Raw genomic sequence first — 24,765 nt, forward strand, 5'->3', positions numbered from 1 at the left:
ACTTTCCTTAGCTTACCGAGTGAACTCGGTTAACACTAACTCACCGTGTGACATACCAGAATGCTCGGTATACACTGCAAAAGGATTTTACTGACCAACTAAGCTTGGTAGACTCTGTAAACTATTTTCCTGGTTGATAGAACTCGGTAGACTCTGTCTGATAACTGATATGACATTTGTGTAACATCAAAGACAATACACAATTACTTAATTGTATCCAACAATCTCCCTCTTTGGCATTGATGGCAACACAACATGTCATAGCAGAAATGAAATTTGAAAGCAAGTCTATTGCAACACAACACAATTAACAATTCTCCCTCAAAGATAGAGAACTCTCCCTCTTACAGTAATCTCCCTCTGTGAAGAAATTACTTAATCAAATTTCGTATTTCGGAAAAGATATGACAGTAGAACTCTCCCTCTTTGACAACACATGCCAAAGACCATCTAATTTCAAATGGATTTCATTGTACCTTTAGTATTGATTCATATGCAATATTTTCTTGATTTGCTGCATCAACTGATCATTGTTCAATTTTGTAAGAGCTGATGCATCACTAAAACTTATTTTAGTGAACTTCAGATAGGGGAATAACCCCTAACTTACCTCTGAGATACAAAAATGCATCCTTAGGTAAAGGCTTTGTGAATATGTCAGCAATCTGTTCCTTTGTATGTACATATTCCAATCTGATTTCCTTGTCCTACACCAATTCTCTGACAAAGTGATACTTGATTGCAATGTGCTTAGTCTTAGAATGCATTACTGGATTTTTAGATATATTGATTGCACTTGTGTTATCACAAAACATGACGACTGGTTCCTTGATTTCCATCTTCATGCCTTGTAGCAATTGCTTGAACCAAACAATATTAGAACAATTTACTGCTGCAGCAACATACTCTGCCTCTGCTGTTGATTTAGCTGTACAGGTTTGCTTTTTGCTTATCCAAGAAACCAACCTCTTTCCAAGAAAGAATGCACCTCCACTTGTGCTTTTTCTGTCGTCAAGGTTTCCTACCCAATCAGCATCAGTAAACACTTTTAAGTCTAGGTTTCCTCCAAGTTTATACCATAATCCATAATCTTCAGTTCCTTTCAGATATCTCATTATTCTCTTTATTGCCATCATGTGATTTTCTCTTGGTTTGGCTGAAAATCTTGCCACAATTCCAACTGCAAGAGCGATATCTGGCCTAGTATGAACTATATATTGCAACTTTCCAATTATAGATCTGTACAATGTCTGATCTATTTCCTTTGAATCATCTTCTTTGGTAAGTTTTAGTCCAGTACACATGGGAGTTCCAACTGGTTTACAGTCTTCCATACCAAACTTTTTCAATATCTCTTTGATATATTTTGCTTGAGTGATGTAGATACCATTCTTGTTCTGCTGAATTTGAAGTCCCACAAAGAATTTGATTTCACTGAACATTGACATTTCAAATTCCTTGCTCATTTGTTCTGAAAATTCTTTGCAAAGATCATCATTCCCTGTAAAAATAGTATCATCTACAAATATTTCTGCCAGGACAATCTTATTTTCTGGTCCTTCCTTGATATACAAACTACTGTTATCATTATTTCTTTGAAATCCAATTTGAATAAGATAGCTATGCAATCTTTCATACCATGCTCTAGGGGCTTGTTTTAGACCATACAATGCCTTGTGCAATTTGCAAACCATGTTCTTTTTATCTGGATCAATAAAACCTTCAGGTTGTTCAATGTAGACCTTTTCATCCAGTATACCATTTAGAAATGCCTACTTGACATCCATCTGATAAACTTTAAATCCTTTGTAGGCAGCATATGCTAGTAAGGTTCTAACACCTTCCAATCTAGCAATGGGAGCGAAAGTTTCTCCATAATCTATGCCTTCTTCTTGAGAATATCCTTTGCACACTAATCTAGCTTTTTTTCTTGATACTTTACCATTTTCATCCAACTTATTTCTGAAAACCCACTTTGTACCGATTACATTTTTGTCTTTAGGCCTGGGTATAAGAGTCCATGTTTTGTTTTTCTCTATCTGCTCTATTTCTTCATTCATTGCTTTAATCCAATTATCATTTTCTAATGCATCTTTGACAGTTCTAGGTTCAAAATCAGCAAGTAAACAAGTACCCTTCAACTTACTTCTTGTGATGGTTCCATTAGATTTATTTTCAATGATCTGATCTACTGAATGATGTCTCTTGACATATTTGGCTAGAACAGGTTCTTTTTCTTTTGGATGATTTTTGTCGTTATCTTCTTGCATTTCTCCTCTTTGCTCAGTTTGGTCTGGCTCGGTATCAACTGGCACGGTATGTACCTGCTTAGTTACCTCAGGCTCGGTAATCTCTAACTCAGTATTTTCTGATTTGGTAGATGTTAGCTCGGTAGATGTTGGCTCGGTAGATGTTTCTTGCAACTCGGTTAGTGATGACTTGGTAGAAGAAGATTTCTGATTCTCAGATGCAGTTGATATTATATCCGAATCACTGAAGACGAATCTTTTGTAATCTTCTGGTTCTTTTCTGCTTTCTTCTTCAGTCTTTTCTGTAAATTCATCAACTTTCACATATATACTTTCTATGACTTTGTGAGTAGATAAGTTTAAGCATCTATATGCTTTACTCTTACATGAGTATCCAAGAAATATACCTTCATCACCTTTTACATCAAATTTTCCTTTTCTAGATTCTTTCAAGATATAACATTTGCTTCCAAATACTTTCAGATAACTTACATTGGGTTTATAGCCATACCATATTTCGTAGGGAGTTTTGAATGAGTCCTTTTTTAACTGTACTCGGTTTAAGGTATGAACTTCTGTACTGATAGCCTCCTTCCAGTATTTGATAGCAACATTCTTTTCTATCATCAAGGTTCTTGCACAATCCATGATGGATCTGTTCCTTCTTTCAGCTATGCCATTTTGTTCAGGTGTACCTGGTGCTGAAACCTGTCTTTTGATTCCTCTTTCAATACAAAAGTTATTAAATTCATGTGAAATAAATTCACCACCTCTGTCTGACCTTAGGCATTTTAATCTTTTCCCTGTTTCTTTTTCTACTCTTGCCAAATACCATTTGAACTTTTCAAATGCTTCTGATTTATTCCTTAGGTACATGATGGTCATCATTCTTGAATAATCATCAACAAAAAGAATGAAATATTTTTCACCAGTATAGCTTTCAGTTTCAATAGGTCCACATAAGTCAGTATGCACAATTTCTAATAAATCTTCAGACTGATAATTTTTTCTTTTGAAACTAGACTTACCCATCTTTTCAATTTGACAATTCTTGCATAAACCGACCTCTGGTTTCTTTAAATCAGGAATGCCTCTCACTTTCTTGAATTTGCTTATCTTTACCAGATTGTCAAAATTCACATGACATAATCTTTTATGCCATAACCAACTCTCTTCTATTTGAACAATAAAACATGAATGTTCATCAAGTTCAAGATAGAACAAGTTACCTTTAGTTTGAATACCAGATCCAATCAGCTTTCCTTTACCGTTCAGCAGTCTTGCTTTGCCTTGGATGAATTCTACTTTGAGTCCATTGTTGAGTAACTGTGCCACACTCAATAAATTGTGCTTTAGTCCTTCTACCCAATAAGCATTATCACATACAAGTTCTTGGGTTAGAGTGATTCTTCCTTTTCCTTTGATGCAACAAGGTTCATTGTTTCCAAATCTTACACTGCCACCATCATACTCTTCAAATTGATCAAACTTTGTTTTATCTCCAGTCATATGATGTGAGCAGCCACTATCAATGATCCATGTATTATTCTTACTTATGTGAGAGATGAGTGCCATTTCTTCATTGTCAGATTCATCTTTTACAGCAATGTAAACAATCTCATCCTCTTCTTCATCATTAGAATCATTAGAATCTTTAGTCATAAAACATGATTTCTTACTTTTATCTTTAAATGATTTGAAATCTTTCTTACTGTTCCATTTATTATCTTTCTTTTCATCTTTATCTTTCTTGTTTGGACACCTTGAAACAATATGACCGACTTCTTCACATGAAAAGCAGATTAGGGGTACTTTACCTCTATATTTACCTCTTCCTCTTGAATATTTCTTTGCAAGTAGGGCTTCAATTACTTCAAGGTCACTGTCAGAGCTCTGATCTGATTGATCTTCACTTTCTGACTGAGATTCCTTCTTCTTTTTGCCTTTGTCCTTGAGTGAGAGCTTGGCTTCAAATGCAGACTCATTGTTCTTTGCAGCTGGAACATAATTATCAAAATTATCTAATTCAAATGCTGTCAATCTTCCAACTATGGCCTCTAGGTTTATCTTGTGATTGACCTCACACCTTCTTCCTTGAATGGCTGATACCCTGATGGCATAAACTGGAAGTAGAGTTCTAAGAACTTTACTTATGACTGTCTCTTCACTGATACTTCCTCCAGAAGCTTTGATAGCACTAACACATGCTTTAATTTTTTCAACATATTTGGCAATATTTTCATCTTCTTTCATTTTCATCTGATCGAACTGTCCTCTCAGACTTTTAGCTTTGGCTCTTCTGACATTGTCATCTCCACCATAGATCTCTTTCAGTCTTTCCCACATTTCATAGGTAGTAGTGCAGTCCTTGACATCATCAAACTCTTCATAACTCAAGGCAGATGCAATATCAATCATCATAATGTTATGAGTCTTCTTTATAGCAATGTCATTGACTGATAATGTACCTGATGGTTCTACATATTTCTCATCAAGATATTTCAGACCAGTGTCACCAATGGAAGCTAGATGAAGTCTCATTAATCCCTGCCATGCTGAGAAGTTGTTTCGTTTAAGCCTTGGGATTTCCCTCTTATAAGACATCTTGATCTTTGGCTTAGATCTTTGAAATCTTCTCCTGCAAGCACCAAAAGCTCTGATACCAATTGTTGGAAAATGAAGATGGTGTAACTGAGAGGGGAGGGGTGAAACAGTTACCACAAAAACATTTTCAAAAGTCCCAAAGAAGCCTTAAACTTAGTTGCTGCTGCTACAAAAATCACTGCTTAAAACTTGATAGGTGTTTAGTTAATTTATGAAGCATTTACTGAAATAAGCGACTATGCAAAAGAAAGTAATCATTAACACAGTAGACACCAAATTTACGTGGAAACCCAATATGGGAAAAACCACCAGCAACTAGTCACCAATTTTTACTCTTCTGAAGTGAGCCCTGTTAGAGGATTTAATCACCCTGTTAGGAGTGGCCTTGTAAGAGGTCTTTTTGAACAATTCAACTGAATTGCCACCTTGTTAAAGGATTTATGAAATGGCTGTTAAACCAACTCTGTTAGGAGATTTTGGAATCACTGTTACAATGGTTAGAAAGCAACAATGAATGATCTGAAAATACATGCAACTTATCTTGCTGAATACAGATCTCAGTTTAGCTCCACGAGATCCTTACTGATCAAATATATATCTCTGTAGCTCCAAGATTTCCCTTTGCTCAATTCTGCTTAGGCACACACAAGTCTCTTCCTTGCACTTCCTTGCACTTTTCGTATATTCATTCTCTCCTCCTCTTTTTTCATCTTGAGCACCTCTTTATATATTATTCATAATACCAGGTCGGCCCAACCAACTTGTTAAAACAATTCCAAAGTCGGCTTGCCCAACCAACTTGACTAAACATATTCTAAAGTCGGCTTGAACAAAAAAAAACTTTCACTGGACGACGCTGCTCGGTCAATACAGAACAAAAACTTCCTTCCTGTGTTAACCGGTAGAACTTGGTAAGAACTACAATTATCGGGAAATTCGGTAATCCTGCCACTTCCTTTGGAAATCGACTAGACTCGGTAAAAGCTGTCTTCGACTATCGAGTAAGCTCAGTGAAAAATTAGCTTTCCTTAGCTTACCGTGCGAACTCGGTTAACACTTAATCGTTCATTACAAAATCCTTTGATACCCGAGTGATCTCGGTAAGAACTAAACTTTCCTTAGCTTACCGAGTGAACTCGGTTAACACTAACTCACCGTGTGACATACCGGAATGCTCGGTATACACTGCAAAAGGCTTTTACTGACCAACTGAGCTCGGTAGACTTTGTAAATTGTTTTCCTGGTTGATAGAACTCGGTAGACTCTTTCTGATAACTGATATGACATTTGTGTAACATCAAAGACAATACACAATTACTTAATTGTATCCAACAGTAAACAACCTCCAAGCTGTGGGACTTGAACTATGAGGGTGAGTCTCCAGAGAAGGTCAGCTTCCTTTGCTATTAGGATGCACCTAAACTACACTTGGAGAGGAAAAGGGAGAAGGAATGCATGAAAGCAACTACCTAATCTATTCTAAGGAGGTGATACACAAAAATAGAGTGTTCAACCCTATCTCTACCCATACATGCACAATTAACAATCATGACACCAAAAGATATACAGATTCAAACTTGTTTAAATCCAACAATCGCATGCAGATCAGATAACCAAAATGAATAACATAAGGAAGAAGAGAGTTCACTTATATATCATTCACAGGTCAAAAGAGACACAATCATGCAAATTTTAGATAGCCACAAAACATTGGAGAGAGGCAAATAGATCTTGCACATTACATTAGTGGCCAAAAGGGATAAGGCAAAATATCATGAGTAGTTCTGAGGCAAAGGGAATTTACAATGTGCATGCTAAAACATGCCAAGGAAAAAAAAAGAGAATCAACCCTTCAAAAGATTACAAAATGTGCTTTTATAGATTAAGCATAACTCAAATATCTTCTATCCTAAGGTAGAAACCCAACAACCGTATTCAAGATAGTAGAGAGAAACCACTGCAAATTTGGGAAAGATCTGATCATGGCACATATCTAGATGCATAAAAATCACTTATTCACCAAATAGATCCCTTTGAGAAGATAGAAATGACAACCATTAATGTTATGACTAATTAGATGGGCCAATAGGCAACAGTGGAGTGTATCTCTTCATTTATCAGAGATGGGGAATGATGAAAGTGGTTGTAGGAGATCGAAAAGATTGAATCTGCCATCAAAGGGTTGCTTCCTTTGTCATTAGTTCGTCAAATCATCCATGTCATCGGTCAACCAGAGTCAACCTATTGTCCTTGCAATGTGGACCAATCATTCTTTATTATTTTGCCTCTCTGCTAGCATTCAACTTTATGTCTTATGTATGACTACCTATGATTGTAACTTCACCACCACCTTTCTTCATTAACAGTTATTGCTTGTGAAACTGCAACCAACTGTCTATCACTACTTCACAACCTATCTTCAACATTTCCCACTGACCGTTGTGACCTTGCGAAACTGAGATCTTAATTACCGTCGCACCGTCACCGCTTGGACCCAAAGTTCACCTCTTATCCTTGCAACTAAGTGAAACAAGGGAAAACGCTTGATCAAAACTCTAAACACAGTTTCTTCTTAACATGATGCAATAGCACATTGGCCATAGATTTGAAAGATCTAATGGTACAAAATGCATCTCTGAAACATTGAAGATTTTTCCCTTGCCACACTATCGCAACTTAAACCATGGTCTATTAAATTAACCTTGTGACCAAGTGAAAATAATACAGTCGCCCTATTGGGACCCTGGCCTTGGTTGAGCCAACTAACTCTACGATGATGCAAACACAATGTCATTGCACATTCTCTACTTAACTCCAGTTAGTGCTTAACCTACCGTGACTTTGCGAACCAAAGGGTGATCACACAGTCACAACTTAAAATGTTTCAAAGGCATATCATAAAAAAAGGCCATGTAGACTTAGGATAAAAGGATATAGCCAATGTTTTAAATAGATCCTTATATAGCATTTGATCATTTGAATATTTCAAAAGGTATGGCTGTTGGACATGTTTGATAGGAAAACTCAAATTTTGGCAAGAGGGAAAATATGGCTAATAGATTCCTTATCTCTTTGCATTTGGAGGAGAAGTTTACATTTCTCTTCATGTTAGAAGGATAGGGTTTCAAAATTCTTAAAGCTTCATGATAAAGAAAATGAAGTCTATTTATATTTCGGTGGATGGTTATTTTTTTTTGATAAACAACTGTTTGTTGTTCTCTAAATGGATGAGCATGATAATTGATTTTCCTTTTGTCGATTCTACCTATAGACTTCTTAGGTATGTGAGCCATTTTTTTTGGATCTACTTATATTATTTGTTTTATATTTTAACTAATTTACTAGTACTTCCCTTCTTACTTGTTTCTTGTAGATCTTTCTGATATCGTGACATGGGACAACTCTATTTCCCACAAGTTGGTCAGAAAGTTATTCTTTTTTAATATTCAAAGTTATTATTATTTTTAATATAAATTTTTAATATTTTTATTATTGTTATAAATATTTCATTAATTCAAAGAAAACTATCTCTGCAAATGCTAATGGTGATTTGTTTACTTTTTCCTTTGTAATGGAAAATCCATGTGTATGGACTAGACGTGTCTCCTCTTTTCCTCAAATTTTCAAGTTTTTGGTCTTGTTTCTTATTCTCTAGATCCCCAGTATACCTTCAATGTTATTGGAGATTATTAATATTATGAAAATATATCAAAGTAAAACAAAAATAAGGGCTTTAGCAGAGACATCTTCTTAAGTATGATAGAAAACCAAAAAAAGATGAGCTTGAGGAAATAATCAAATAGCTCAAGAATGGAAGATAGAAAGAGAACTTGAAAAATCAAACTTAAATCTATAACAACATTTTTGACAAGTTTTTTTAATCTAATGTTTATCAACACTCTAGTAAATTGTATATAGATTTTGACATAAAATCAAGGCAAAAATGGTCCCTTGCTACTAAAAAGGTCCCCTTGAATTCTTTCCTCATGGGATCTAAGCTATTTTCACTTGTTATTGTCCTCTTAGATACTTTAACTATCCTAGGATTTGTTAGAGTGGGGTTGTTGTTGCACCAAAAGACTGATCTATCAATGCCCAATACAACCACTCAACTTATAGTACATAAGAGGTGGCTAAGCCCTTGTCATGGATCCTGAGGGGAGCACTAAACAAATTTCTAACAATCTACCCCTCAGCGCTACCTGAGGGTTTGGGGATTTGAACCTGTGACCAAGCTCTAATACCGCTTGTTAGAGTGGGGTTTTCATTGCACCAAAAGACTAATCTATCAATGCCTGATACAACTACTCAACTTCTAGTACATATGAGGTGGCTAAGCCCTTGTCACAAATCCTGAGGGGAGCGCTAAACAAATTTCTAAAAGGCTCAACTAAATACACATACAATATCTTATATTTATTCAAAGCCTCAACCATCTAAAGTCCCATGGCCTTTGGATTTGAGTTGTGCATGCCATGATGAGTTCAAAAGTGGGGAAACCAAATTCCCATGCACTCTACTCCAATTTCATCCACAACATCAAGAGAAAATCTACAATAATTCTATAGTATTTTCCCATAACAATCAGCTTGATCATTCATGGTGTCTTTCATGAACTGGTCAAGAAGGTACCCATGAGACCCATGGATTTCAACATCATCAAACTTTGTTGCAAAAAGTATTGATTATGTCATCAAAAGAAACATTTTCTTTTTCAAATCAACATAGATCATAATAAGAACACACCCACACGTATTGCATTTCTAGGAGCATTTTGAGAGTTTGTAACTATATTGGGAATTTCCTCTATTTTCGAAGGCCGAGGAGGGGAAAAATCTACCATATCCTTTAGATTTGGTAAACCGATCCTTCTTGATATTGAATTGCTTGAAGACAAGACAAGAGATTGACCATTAGGCTAATAATTTGTGTTGTAATGCACACAATACATTTTTTTCACATATAATATTTATGTTTTAGGAAAATCAACCACATTTGAAAAAATAGGGAGAAGCTTGGAAGTACAAACATGCATGAGAAAATCTTCTGGCATGCCAAATTGGACAGAAGAAAATTCCCCCATTGTCGAGTACAAATTTGACAATGAGCTTCTAGTGTTTAACTTGCTCATTTTTATACCCTAGGTGTATTTACATAGTTGTAATTTGAAAATAATTGTGTATCAACAAATATTCTAGATTTTGGAATTAGGCAAAAATTGAATTGAAAGTAAGTGGAGTGCTAACAAAATGTGTGAAATTTCTGGAACAAATTCCTTAAGATTAGAACTTTTCTTGAACATGTTGTTTAAGCATAGAACAAAATGCATAAAATTTATGGAATTGTGAAGATTTAGATTTTTTTGGAAGGCTAGGAAAACAATTTTTAATAGTTCCTTATTCAAAATTAACAGAAAGGAATCTTTTGAAAGGATCAAACTAGAATTTCATATTTTTATCAAAACATAAATTATTTTTCTTCTTACCCCAATGAATGAAAATTGAGATAAGTCACGTTTTGAAATTATTGAAAATAAATATTAATATTGAACTATTATGTTTTGATGTAGTAAAATTTAATATTTTATTTTCATTGATTATTTGACTTACTCAAATAACCAAATTGACACTAAATGATTTGAAAAGTATCCTATTGTAAACAACCATAGGAAGGATCTAATAAGAATTTCACACATTTTATCAAAAATAGAAATCAGCCATGCTTGATTCCCTTACTAGTACTCACTATCTCATAGTCCTAATATATAGTGTCAAATTAAATAAGTTTGATGATACTCTATCTTAGAACCCCTTCTCAGACAGGGTCCCATGAGCGGGGCTTAAACTCTATTTTTCAAGAAGAGTGTGGTTCGATGACTAAAAATATATTCTACTATGGGATTATTTAGAACATTTCCCTAAAAAATTGGAGCCTCTAATTTTAAAAATGTTTAGATTTTAGATTTTTGTTGAAAATTTATTTTAAAAAGAAATTATTTTTTAACTCAAATTATTATTTTCATTAGAGACCAACTTCTTTCAATTTCAGAGCGTAACACATTTCATAAGGCTCCTAGCTTAAAAATATTCTAGCTCCAGGTCAATAAGGAGGAAAGAAGGCATAGGTAGCCGAATTATAATTGAATACTCTCCAAGTCTGTTTCACCAAACCCTACCATGACGCAACGATGACATCTTCATCAGTTATTTAATGGCCCTTCCCGACATTACCATTTCAGTAACCTTATTTTGTTACTCTGAAGAAAACTCCACAAATTGACAATGGAGATGTGGTCGAATCTCGGGACTCTAATGACGACGGTATTTTTCATGGCGGCAATGGCGAGAAAGTACCTCCCTCGCGAATATCTCAGAGAACCACTGCGCAGGCTTGTCGGATTTCTGTCTCCATACATCATTTTAGTAATTGAGGAGGATGAAGGCATCAAGATCAACGATCTTTACGAATCAGTTCAGATTTATTTGAGCACGCTTTCCTCTTCTGCGGCAGCCATATTGGAGCTCACTAAGCCTCAAAATGCCACAGATTTCACCTTCACCATGGACAAAGGCCAACAAATCATGGACGAATTTCAGGACGTGAATGTAACGTCCCTATTTTAGCAATTGACCAAGTGTGTGTGCGTTAGCGTTGTTCTACATGGTTCCGAGGGCTAACGAAGGGTTTAATGGGATCTTGGAGTGTTTTGGCCTAGTCATTTCCAGTTTGGGCCAAAACGAAGTTGATTTACTCAGTTTCAGGCATACTTACTATTTTTAGTAAGTCGGCAGGCACAGTGCAGGTCAATTTTGGTGATTGGATTCGATACTCCTCGGTGAGAGCTTTCCGATGAGCTATATTAAAGTAACGTCTAATTTAATTGTAAAATATTAAAGTGTTACTTTAATATTTATTTTATGGTGATGTGTATCCAAGGGAGACGTAAGGGGTATTTTAATATATGTTTTATATTACACATCTTTTATCCCACATTGCTCATATGAGTTGAGCGGACCCGTGGGAATAGAATAAAAGGAAACATTTGTGGCTTCATTAGACAGGTTGAATATGAGAAGAAATTGGTGTGTGAATTGCAGCTTTGTTCTTGGCATTTGAGGACATCTATCCTCTCTTGTAACATTCTAGACGTCATTCCCTTGGGGTTTGGCCTTTGGAATTTCTTCTTATTGGCTTCATTATCAGGCAGTTTAGTTGCATTTCCGGCTACAAGCAGATTTGATATTTTGCTCATATCTTCTTCACTACTTGTCCGACGCTTATGCCGCTTGGAGGGAATGGTATTATGAAGGTAGTGGACTGATTGGAGGACAAAGTATTGTAGCAGCAAGTTCGTAAGCATGGACTGGAGTATTATGACAATATTGCTGAAGTAATTAGTGAGTTGATAAATCTGTCATGTATTTGGTTTTATGAATTCTAAAAATAACATTTTATTAGCAGCCGTTCATTTTCACTTTGCATATTATTGTAGTTTCTTTCTGTTTATGTTGAATGATACCAATTCCATGCACGAAACACAACAAACAAATAAATGTTTGATTTTTGAAGTTATAAGGGGTTTTAAGAAGTTGAATGCAAACTGTTTGACATAATTCCTTTCAGCAATTTGGTTTAGTTTTTTGGGACATCTAGGGTGCCCATTACAGTGGTATCAAAGCTATAAGTCCTGCCATCCTGTGGAGGTCTTATAGGGAATTTGGAACAGCTGGATAGAGGGAAAAGGTGTTTGACGAAATGTCAAAACACTAAAATCAAAAATAAATAAATAAAATAGGCTAAGCATTTATGTTTGAGCATGCGACAGGGGTCTTATAATTTTCGCGATACCAGAGCAAGACAAAATAAGATTTCAGACTTGCAAAGAAAACAGTCTAGTACATCCGTGCAAGGGGACATTGAATCCAACCATACAGACACAGAGGAGATATTCTGTGGTCAGGACAATAATATGGGTGATCGAGATGACAGGAATATAGGATTAGGCAGAGGCAGAAATGCTGGTCCAGATCAGGGGGAGGTACTGTTCCGACAGTTACTGGATACATTAGAGTAGGGGCAGCGTATGCAATAGGAACAGAATAGGCAAATGGACATGATGTTGCAGCTCATGGCTAGACAAATGGGTGTCAATATTAATCCAGGTGATGCCAATAACATGAACAATAACAACGAGGGAAACAATAACAACGGGAGAAACAATAACCATGAAGGCCAAGGCAACAACAATGGTCCTGAGAATAACATTAATGGTAATAATGGACACGGCAACAATGGGAATGAGGCTGATAACTTTAGACATGTTGCACGCCCAGCACAGACTGCGAGCTCGAGATCTCTTCTACCCACTTTCCCACCCAGAGATCCGGTTCAACCAGTAAACGAACCGCAGATTACCGAGTTACAAGATCAGTTCAGGAGGGATTGGGAGGCTAGTGGACCAGAGTTTCAGGCGGATATTTCTCTTAGAGATTATATGGACTTGAGGATGAGACACATGCCTAAAGCAGGAGGGAGGAATCAAAACTTTGAGCTGAGGAAGAAAGTTGGAAAACTTTCTTTACCTTATTATGATGCTTCAGGGAAGATGACTGCACGAGCTTGGGTGTAGAAGGTAGATACATACTTCCAGCTAAATCCTATGCCTGAGGAGGAGGCTATCAAGTATGCGGCTATGCACTTGAAAGGTGTTGCACATGAATGGTGGCATCATGGCATGGTGACTTTGGGGCATAATCAGATTACATCTTATGAGGAATTCACCGAAACATTGACTAGGAGATTTGACACTAAGGATCCCGAGTTACATTTCAAGGAGCTAACACAGTTAAAACAGTCAGGTTCTGTGGATGCTTACATTGCCAAGTTTTAGCGCTTATCTGTACTTGTTACTGATATCTCTCCTAGGAGATTGGTGGTGTTATTTTGTGATGGTCTTGCTGATCCATTACGAGGTTGGGTGAAGGGACATGATCCACTCACGTTAGCTGAAGCAACTAAAAAGGCGCGAGATTTAGCCCTTTCGGTATACAAAGGAAAAAACCATTCAACAGATTCTTCCTACCGCAAGGACAAAGACAAAAAATCGTTTCAAAAAGAGTATAGCAAACTCAAAGAAGGATCAAAAGGACTAGACAATGAAACCTTGAATGAACTTCGAAAGAAGAAGTTGTGCTTCCATTGTAGAGAGCCTTGGGACTTATCTCATAAATGTTCTCTCAAGGCTAAGGCAAATCAAATGGAGTATTTTTTAACAGAAGAGTCAGAATCAGAAGGGGAGGATCAACACTCCGACTTAGATGAGAGTAACACTATAGAGGAGAGCAACATTCCTAAGGATGATAGATCGTTGGCACGCTTGATAGGGGCCCAAAAGGCAATCACATTTAAGGTCAGTGGTACTATCCAGGGGCAGAAAGTGATATTTCTTATTGACACTGGGGTTACACATAACTTCATAGATGCACAGTTGGTAGCCAGGAGAGGGTTACAGACAGAGGAGCATAATGGGTTTAGAGTCATGGTGGCTAATGGTGATAAGTTATTATGCACTCAGAAGATATCTAATCTTCGCATCAGGTTTGGAGATGGCTACGAGTTGGAGGATGAGTTCTATATTGTGGACATGGGAGATTATGATGTCATCCTCGGCATGACATGGATGGCTTCACTAGTTGAGTTCACACTCAATCTAGCGAAATTGGAGATGAGATTCCAGCATGAGGGCAGAACTGTGGTACTTAGAGGGCTTTCAAATGGAGGTTGCAGAGTAGTGTCCTTGAGGAGAATGCAGAGACTTTTTCGTCATGATGACATAGAGTGGGTGACAGAGTGCCACATTATGCCAACTTCACCAGAGCCACAAGAAAAGAGTCATCCACTAGATGTCCAGAAGATACTTGATAGACATGCTAAAGTATTTAGCAATATTCCTCATGGGGTTCCTCCTGACAGAGGGATGGAACATGTTATTGAGCTTGAGGAGGGAGCCAAACCAGTTATGATTACTCCCTATCATCATCCTAAGAAACACAAGGACGAGATAGAGAAGGCGATTAAGAATTTGTTGGAGATGGGGCATATCAGGCCTAGTAAGAGCCCCTTTGCTTCAGCAGTAGTATTGGTAAAAAAGAAGGATGGGACGATGCGTATGTGCATCGGTTACAGGGCACTGAATAAGAAAACAATTAAAAACAGGTATCCCATTCCTAGGATTGATGAGCTGATTGATGAGTTGCATGGGGCATGCTTCTTCACCAAAATTGATTTGCGATCCGGATACCATCAGATCAGGATGAGAGCAAAGGACATTGAGAAAACAGCCTTCCGATGTCACTATGGCCACTTTGAGTTCATGGTTATGCCATTTGGTCTAACCAATGCACCTGCTACATTTCAAAGTTGTATGAACCAGGTATTCAGGAAGCAGCTGAGGAGATTTGTCTTGATCTTCTTTGATGACATCTTGGTCTTCAGTAAGACCTAGGAGGAGCACTTAGATCATCTAGAGGAGGTGTTATCTATTCTGGAGAGAGAGTCATTGTATGCCAAGGAATCTAAATGTGAGTTTGGCATGACTGAGCTTCTTTACCTGGGGCATATCATTAGTGCAGATGGCGTTCGGGTTGATCCCGAAAAGATTAGAGCTATTGTAGAGTGGCCTACTCCCACAAACCTTACACAGCTTAAGGGATTCTTTGGTTTATGTGGTTTTTATAAGAGGTTTGTTAAGGGATTCTCACAGATTGCTACACCCTTGACAGATCTTACCAGGAAAGGAGCCTTCGTGTGGACAGGGGCAACACAGAGGTGTTTTGAGCATTTCAAGCAGGTAATGTCTTCATGTCCAATTCTAGCTCTACTGGATTTCACGAAGCCTTTTGAGCTTCATTGTGATGCATCAGGTGATGGGATTGGAGCAGTATTGATGCAGGAGAAGCATCCCATTGCATTCGAGAGTAGGAAGCTTCGAGGAGTTGAGAAAAGTTATTCTATCTATGACTGGGAGATGTTGGCCATAATGCATGCATTGGCCAAATTTCAATCATATTTGGTAGGTGGACGTTTTGTGATCAAGACTGATCACAACAGTATTAAATACTTCATGAGCCAGCGTGATCTTAATGACCAGAAACAAAAATGGGTGACTAAATTGCAGGCTTATGACTTTGACATATAGTTTGTCAAAGGTAAGAAAAATGTGGTGGCTGATGCCTTATCTCGGAAACCTCACTTATGTGCTCTGGCAAAAATTTCAGGAGATTGGAGAGATCAGATTATAGCAGAGTATGTCAAAGATGCTTGGGCTTCTGGATTGATTTTAGGTACCATACAGGATGATCTCTATGAGGTGATAGATGGATTGATCAGAGTTCAGGACAGGGTTTATTTGATTCCGTCATCACATTTGAGAGAGGCGATACTGAAGGCATTTCATGATGCACCCACAACTGGACATCTGGGGGTCTTCAAGACCTACAGGCAGATCCGAGAGCGGTTTATAATGGAAAGGGCTCAAGGATAATGTTCAGAGGTATGTCAGGGAGTGTGTGGTTTGTCAACAGAATAAGGGAGAGCACACATTTCTTGCAGGTTTATTACAGCCCTTGCCCATTCCTGATAGGAAATGAGAAAGTATTTCGATGGACTTCATCACTGGTTTACCATGAGTGCAGGGAAGGGATTGCATCTATGTGGTGGTGGACCGCTTGACAAAGTTTGCTCACTTCTTTGCTATTCCGTCCACTTACACAGCAGCACAGGTGGTAGATCTTTTCTTTAAAGAGATATTCAGGTTACATGGGCTACCAAGATTCATTGTCAGCGACCGGGATGGTAAGTTTATGAGTGTTTTTTGGCAAGAGTTGTTTAGGTTGTGTGGTACAGATCTTACACTTAGCACTAGTTATCATCTGCAAATAGAGATTGTGAATAAATGGGCGGAAGGATATTTGAGGAACTATGTAACTACACAACAAAAGGCTTGGATCAGATAGTTGCATATGGGAGAGTATTGTTATAACACCACTTATCATATGTCCATCAAGATGACTCCTTTCATGGCACTCTATGGTTATGAAGCACCTAGCTTCATGGATTTAGTTTTGGGGTACAGTAGAGTGCCCAAAGCCAAAAACTTATTGCAGGATAGTCAGGACATCCTGAAAGTGCTCAAAGAGAATATACAACAGGCCTAGAATCAACAGAAATTGTATGCTGATCAGCACCAAATAGAGCGTAGCTTTGAGGTAGGGGATATGGTTTACTTGAGGCTACAACCATATAGACAGTCATCGCTCAAGAAGAGCAGAGCTGAAAAGTTGAAACCTAGATTTTATGGTCCCTACAGGGTGATTCGCAAAGTGGGCAAAGTCGCCTATGAGCTTGAGCTTCCAGAGGGCAATCGAGTGCACAATGTGTTTCATGTGTCTAGGCTTAAGAAAGCCATTGGTCAGAGTGTAGTGCCTTCTGCAGATTTACCCCATTTGGATGAGGAGGGGAAGCTTGTGTTAGTACCTGAGGCTATTCTGGATACCAGAGAGAGGAAGCTTAAAAACAGGATAGTGAAGGAGTATTTGGTTAGATGGAAAGACCTGCTGGAGGAAGATTCTACATGGGAGAGTGAGCAGGTTATTCAGCAGGCTGGACTGAGATTGCTTGAGGACAAACAATTTCAAGGGGGGCGGACTGTAATGTCCCCATTTTAGCAGTTGACCAAGTGTGTGTGCGTTAGCCTTGTTCTACATGGTCCCGAGGGCTAACGAAGGGTTTAATGAGATCTTGGAGTGTTTTGGCCTAGTCATTTCCAGTTTGGGCCAAAATGAAGTTGATTTACTCAGTTTCAGGCATACTTACTATTTTTAGTAAGTTGGCAGGACACAGTGCAGGTCAATTTTGGTGATTGGATTCGATACTCCTCGGTGAGAGCTTTCCGATGAGCTATCACTCGCATTATTCGAAGTCCGATTGCTAATACATTTTAATGCCTGAAGTTTTATTAAAGTAACGTCTAATTTAATTGTAAAATATTAAAGTGTTACTTTAATATTTATTTTATGGTGATGTGTATCCAAGGGAGACATAAGTGGTATTTTAATATATGTTTTATATTACACATCTTTTATCCCACATTGCCCATATGAGTTGAGCGGACTCGTGGGAATAGAATAAAAGGAAGCATTTGTGGCTTCATTAGACAGGTTGAATATGAGAAGAAATTGGTGTGTGAATTGCAGCTTTGTTCTTGGCATTTGAGGACGTCTATCCTCTCTTGTAACATTCTAGACGTCATTCCCTTAGAGTTTGGCCTTTGAAATTTTTTCTTATTGGCTTCATTATCAAGCAGTTTAGTTGCATTTCCGGCTACAGGCAGATTTGATATTTTGCTCATATCTTCTTCACTACTTGTCCGACGCTTATGCCGCTTGGAGGGAATGGTAGTATGAAAGTAGTGGACTGATTGGAGGACAAAGTATTGTAGCAGCAAGTTCGTAAGCATGGGCTGGAGTATTATGACAATATTGCTGAAGTAATTAGTGAGTTGATAAATCTGTCATGTATTTGGTTTTATGAATTCTGAAAATAACATTTTATTAGCAGCCGTTCATTTCCACTTTGCATATTATTGTAGTTTCTTTCTTGTTTATGTTGTATGATACCAATTCCATGGACGAAACACAACAAACAAATAAACGTTTGATTTCCGGAGTTATAAAGAGTTTTAAGAAGTTGAATGCAAACTGTTTGACATAATTCCTTTCAGCAATTTGGTTTAGTTTTTTGGGACATCTAAGGGTGTCCATTACAGTGAAACCCCGGTGGATTCTCCATAGCAAAAATCGTAAGCCGCCTCTGTTCTCCAGGCGTAGTGCCTGTGACGAAAAGAGGCACTTTGAGCTAAAATTCCACAAGAAGCACAAAGACAGGATCTTTCAAACCTATCTTCCGCATGTAATTGAGGAGGCCAAAATCTCGCAGTTGAAAAATCAGCACCGGAAGATTTACACCAACAAAGGGGGCAAATCGCACTCGTACGAGGACAGAAACAGGGTTTGGACGCCGATGGTTTTCGATCACCCCGCAACTTTTGAAAACCTAGCTCTTGATCCGGAGATAAAGGATGACATAATGGAGGACTGGAGAAAGTTTTCTCAGAGGGAAGATTACTATAAGAAGGTCGGTCGTGCGTGGAAAAGGGGATATTTGCTCTACGGCCTACCCGGAACCGGAAAATCGAGCTTGATCGCTGCGATTTCAAATTTTCTCGAGTATGACATTTATGATCTGGAATTAACCGAGATCAACAGCAACACCGAGCTGAGGAAGCTTTTGATCGGAACTACAAATAAGTCTATCATTGTGATTGAGGAAATCGATTGCTCGCTAGATTTGTCCGATCGGAAAAAGAAGGCGAAGAAATAGGGCAAGGAAGAGCAAAACCCTAAGAAAGATGAGATCGAGAGTGATGATAGCAAGGTTAACTTGTCTGGGGTTTTGAATTTTACAGACGGCTTGTAGTCGTGCTGCGGCAGCGAAAGGATAATTATTTTTACGACAAATCATGTTGAGAAGCTGGATTCGGCACTTCTTCGATCCGGGCGCATGGATAAGCATATTCATTTGTCTTTCTGCAGTTTTCCAGCGTTTAAAGTTCTCGCTCGAAATTATCTTGCGGTTGAAGATCATTCTCTGTTTGAACAAGTTGAGGTTTTGATTAAGGCAGCGCAGATCACGCCGGCTGATGTGAGTGAGGAATTGATGAGGGCGAGTGATGATCCAACCGCTGCTCTTGAGAATCTGATCGAGGCTCTCGGTCGGCCCACTGAAAAGGCTGCCGTCGAAATTGAAATTTCACCGGTAAATTGAAGCACTAAAAACAATTTGAGTTCCAGTTCAAATTGAGAAGCTTCCGAATAATATGAATTTGTTTGGGGTCAGTGTCTTTTGGTTTTTATATGTACTAATAATATGAAGTTTGTTTGGGGTCAGTGTTCAATTTATGTACTAATTTATATGTACTAATAATATGTTTGTTTGGGAAGTTTCTGAATAATATGAATTTGGTTGGGGTCAGTGTTCAATTTATATGTACTAATTTAATCAAAGTCACGTTTGGAATTATATCTACTAACTCATCACATCAGAAAAAGGTATTTAAAAATTTAAATTGCATAACACAACTTATTATTCATATGGATGAAAAGGAGAATTGAGGGAAGAATTATATTAAACTTAAAATTAAAATAACTAGCAATTGCATGTTTTTGTACATGCAATGAGAAGTTGACAGAGTTGATATGTTTAGTGTAGTGCATTGGTATTACATTGTAGAATAATAACAATAGTGGACATATAGTGGACATGAATAGCTTTGAACTCTAATTCCTTAAAATAGAATAAAGAGTAAGAAAGATTGTGTAATATAAAAAATTCTAAGTAATATTTGACTTGTAGAAATCGCTGATATATTGGCATTTGGAAATGGAAAAGCAAGGTATTTATTGGAATCAATATGTTTTTTAAAATACATTTATTTTTGTAATGTATAATAAATATTCAAGTTTAGATTAACAAGATAGTAAACTCTATATAGTTATTTTGTAAAAGAGTAATGTATTGTGCATACATAAAAATTAATTTAATCAATGGTAAATAAAGTGCAATATTTTTTATAGGTGTGAAAATGAATTTTAGCCGATTTGAGATACGTGCAAATAAAATGGTAAAATCATTAATATGTATGTATTTTTAAGTAGTAGAAAACATGAATTTATGCATGTATTCTATTCATAATAAATGAGTAGTTAAAGTTACATATAATGCCTCACAATTTGACACATTAGTTCTAATAAAACACCTCGAAATCTTAGTTCACAAACTTTTTTTTCCCCATTTTCTAGTTACTTTAATTCTTAAAAATAATAAGGTAAGAGCCTACAACACAACGGTAAATTGTGAGCCTCTTAACTGGGAAATTCTTGGGTTCAAATCTATACAAGCTTAACTAATAATTGAAATAATTAATCATGACAACTAATAATAATTAACCTTGACTAAAAAAGAAAAACAAAAATTCTTAATAATAATAGTTTTTTTAATCCTTTTTTTTTACATTTTTAAAAATTAAAATTGCTAAATAGAAAATAGAAATATTAATAATTTTATAAATAGATATATTTTTTAAAAATGCATGTTTAAATAATAAAATTTGGATTTTAATATAACCTTTCTTACTTTTACACATAAGAAAATTTTCCTTTTTTTTTTTTGCATATTTAAATTTTTTTATTCTAATTTTTTTGTTAAAGATTATTGACCTATGAATAGATTTTAAGTATATTCTAGATTTTAATAGAAACTTTCTAAAAAATTTAATATGTTTTATATTATTTTTCCTTTTTTAATTTGAGCTACTAAATAATAAATAGAAACATTTCAATCTAAATTTTAATAAAATCTTACTATAATTTTTACATGTTTAAGAAGCATTTGTATTCTTTTTAAATTTAAATTATGAAATAAAAAATAAGAAATAAAAATATTAATAATTTTAAAAGTGTATTTTTTAAAACAATTGTAATTATCAATAGTAATTATTGATATCATTCATTACCAAAAAATTTCTTCTAATAAATTTTCATAACTACTAGTAGAAATATGAAAGATTATGCTCTAATTGTACTTTCTTACAACTTATTAATCTTCATACATAAAGGGTGAACCTTTAAAAAAATTATAACATTTTTGAAATAATCTCACTAATACAAACTTGATGTAATCCATTTTCATTTTAAATCTAATCTAAAAAGTATGACTTTAGTCTAAGATAAAATTTAAGTTTTTCTTGATCTTGGATTGAAGTCATGGTTTTTAGATCAAAATTTTTAAAAAGTTGAAGCAGTCCACTTTCTTATTTAGAAATTCAATCATAGACCTCCAACGTCTTATATATATTATATTTGACTCATGAATTGACTTCATAGTAAAATCAGTTTTTGAATTATAAATAATAAATTGCCCCACTAATCAAAGTGACTAAGATGCATTGAGAAGCCTCTAAAAAGATAATACAACAACAAAGAAGAAATGAGGAATGAGTAATCTCTTATGCATGCATTATGGTTATAAGATTTGATCAATCTGCTCAAGCAATAAAACTACAACTGTCAGCCCTACAACTACTCTATATTGTACCTTTCCCATTTCTCCCTTTGCATTTAATAAAAAATCCTCTAGATTAATTTCAACATACTATTAATTAAGAAATATGAAACAAAATAAGCAGTTACCTTCTCCACCTGATTATTCTTATTGACGAATTCGAGGAATATAGAGCTCATACTACTTTTGTTGTATACTCGAGCATATGAACAAGTGATTTTGTGTAACACCTTCTCTTGTGTTGAGCTCATACTACTTTCATTGTATACTCGAGCATATGAAAAAGTGCTTTTGTGTAACACCTTCTCTTGTGTTGGTTTCATTTATAACCAAAACATGATTGAGTTGAACAATAAAAGAATTATTGATTTATTTATGTGATAAAGAGAATCCAACAAAAATAGAAATAGAAAAAGATGGAATTGATTTATTTCCATAAGTATATTTGTTTTCTATAATTCATGTGGCGCAATAATAGAAAGAAAGAAATAGAAATATGGGAAATAAATCAAATAGTCAAAAAATAGTTGTAATTAGCCATAAATAAATTTTAATGATAGTAGACGATTTTTCAGCAAAAAAATGTACATATAAGCTTATCGGCTTAAAAATGTATTAGTTCAATTCACTTAAGTGAAAGAAAACAAATGAAACTAAAGAGGCAGTGAGTCTTACTTAAAGTATAAAATATGTTCGAATTTAAATTAATTAAAAAATAAAAAATGAAAGGAAGGATTATGAAGAATTCAAAGGTAATTAAAAATAATTAATAAAAAATAAATTAAGAAATAAATTAATTTTAAAGATAAATAAAATAATTAGGTTTGTAAGCTATAGAAGATTAATTTAGGAAGAAATTCTAAAGTTAAGCATATTTGAGTTAGAGATGTATTGAAATGAGCGACATTTTCTAAAGACTCAATATTTTAGGTATACAGTATCACCTAGACAATGAATGCTAAGTGTTTAGTTTATTCTTATAAAAGATGAATTCATATAAATCATTATTCATGAAAAATGAGTTAAATTTTAAAAATTATATAAAAGATATCATAAAGAGATTCTTCAAAGCAACAATAATATGTATAACAACATTACATATAACAATGTTACCAACTACAATCTAATAAAATACAAACAATCAAGAGAGGTAATCTCCACGTGAAGGACAAATTAACAACTTGGTCAAATTCGTTAATCTGTGTAAAATCACAAAATTACAATAGCATAAAGAGAAGATATAATACACGATAATAGTATGATGAATTTAATTTTCAAATGAAAAGATTCATGAAAAAGACAGCTAAATGCATCCATCAGTAATTTGCATGGGTTTATATAGAAGCAAATAAGAATGAAGAAAGATCCCCACCCCTGTTCCATGGAAAGTGAGTACGCAAGTTTTGGTATATTTTAATTTGCAAGTATTTATTTACCTAAGAAACTACGTAATAATCTATCCACTTTGTTGAGTCTTAGATTGCAACCATCATAGCCAATATGATGTTTCAATTTGCAATTGAATTTCAATCTAAAAATTTGACTTGTACAAGCCAAAAATATACACAATGGAAATGGTTCCAATAAATTATAGAATTTAATATTTGCAGAGGAGGCAAGTAATTTCAATTATGAAAGTGCACAGGAGAAGGATACAAAACTAAGGGAGATATTAAAGAAGTTTCAAAAATAGCAAGGGAGAAGGCCACAAATCTAAGGGAGATATTGAAGAAGTTTCAAAAATAGCAAGGGAAAGTATAAAGGGGAGATGTTAGTCAATGCACAACTGAAAATCATTCATGTACAAGTGAAAAATACCAAAATAAGCTAGGATTTCATGAGAATGTGAAAATGCATGTACACAAAAGATAAATAAATGATATTAAATTGGTTATTTAAAGATAACACTTATAAATATAAATGGTATTTTAGTAAGGCGACAATCTTGTAATTGAAAAATAGGTGGAGCCCTCTTGCTTATATATATATGTGTGTGTGTGTGTGTGTGTGTGTGTGTGTGTGTGTGTGTGTGTGTGTGAGTTATTTTTTTATTTCATTTTTTTGTATTTATTTGTTATAAATTCTAGTTAGCTATGAAAGTGTCCAAATTGTGCTTATATATTGATTGGTGTCAACAAACTCCAAATCTTGTAGATGTCTAAGAGTTTTAATGCTAACAGTATTGTGTACAAAAGTAAGATAGTAATTTTTGCTATTGTGGAGCTATTTGTTTGTTGAGAGAGAGAGAAAATATTCAACATTTGATTATCACAAATAAGGATCAATTACAATCAAACTTAATAATCAAAGTTGATAAGTAGGAGGTATTTTTCATATGAAGTCAAATTGTGATATAACTATTAAAGTTCTAACTCTCTAGTTTTATAGTCAAACTCATAAACCATATAGTGGAATGAGATGGGTCAATAAGATTGAGTCCAAAACTACACGGTTGAATCCTAAAAACAAAAACAAAATCCAAGCTTATTAAAATTGACAACCACTATGATTTATTATGCAAGATCTCTTGATATGCAATAGTAATTTGTAAAATAATTAAAAATTCAATCCCAAGAAATAGAACTAAAATATTGTAAAACAAATCATACCATGAGATATAAACTACAAACAAGATAGATTTTGAATTTTGAATTTAGTAGAGCTATTACATGGCTAAAGTTTATTCTTCTATTTTTAAAGATATGTGTCACAATGAAAAGGAACAATTTCAATA

The 24,765-nt window shown here is 35.4% G+C and overlaps 1 pseudogene; it reads left to right on the forward strand.

Annotated features, from left to right (window-relative positions):
- Window positions 1–11,134: 11,134 nt before the first annotated feature.
- On the forward strand, window positions 11,135–19,736 carry LOC149546013 (AAA-ATPase At3g28510 pseudogene; annotated as a pseudogene).
- The last annotated feature ends 5,029 nt before the right edge of the window (window positions 19,737–24,765 follow it).

The sequence above is a fragment of the Cupressus sempervirens genome, chromosome 7 (genome assembly GCF_028749045.1).
Source record: "Cupressus sempervirens isolate cs-2001-9-10 chromosome 7, ASM2874904v1, whole genome shotgun sequence".
Classification (NCBI taxonomy): domain Eukaryota; kingdom Viridiplantae; phylum Streptophyta; class Pinopsida; order Cupressales; family Cupressaceae; genus Cupressus; species Cupressus sempervirens.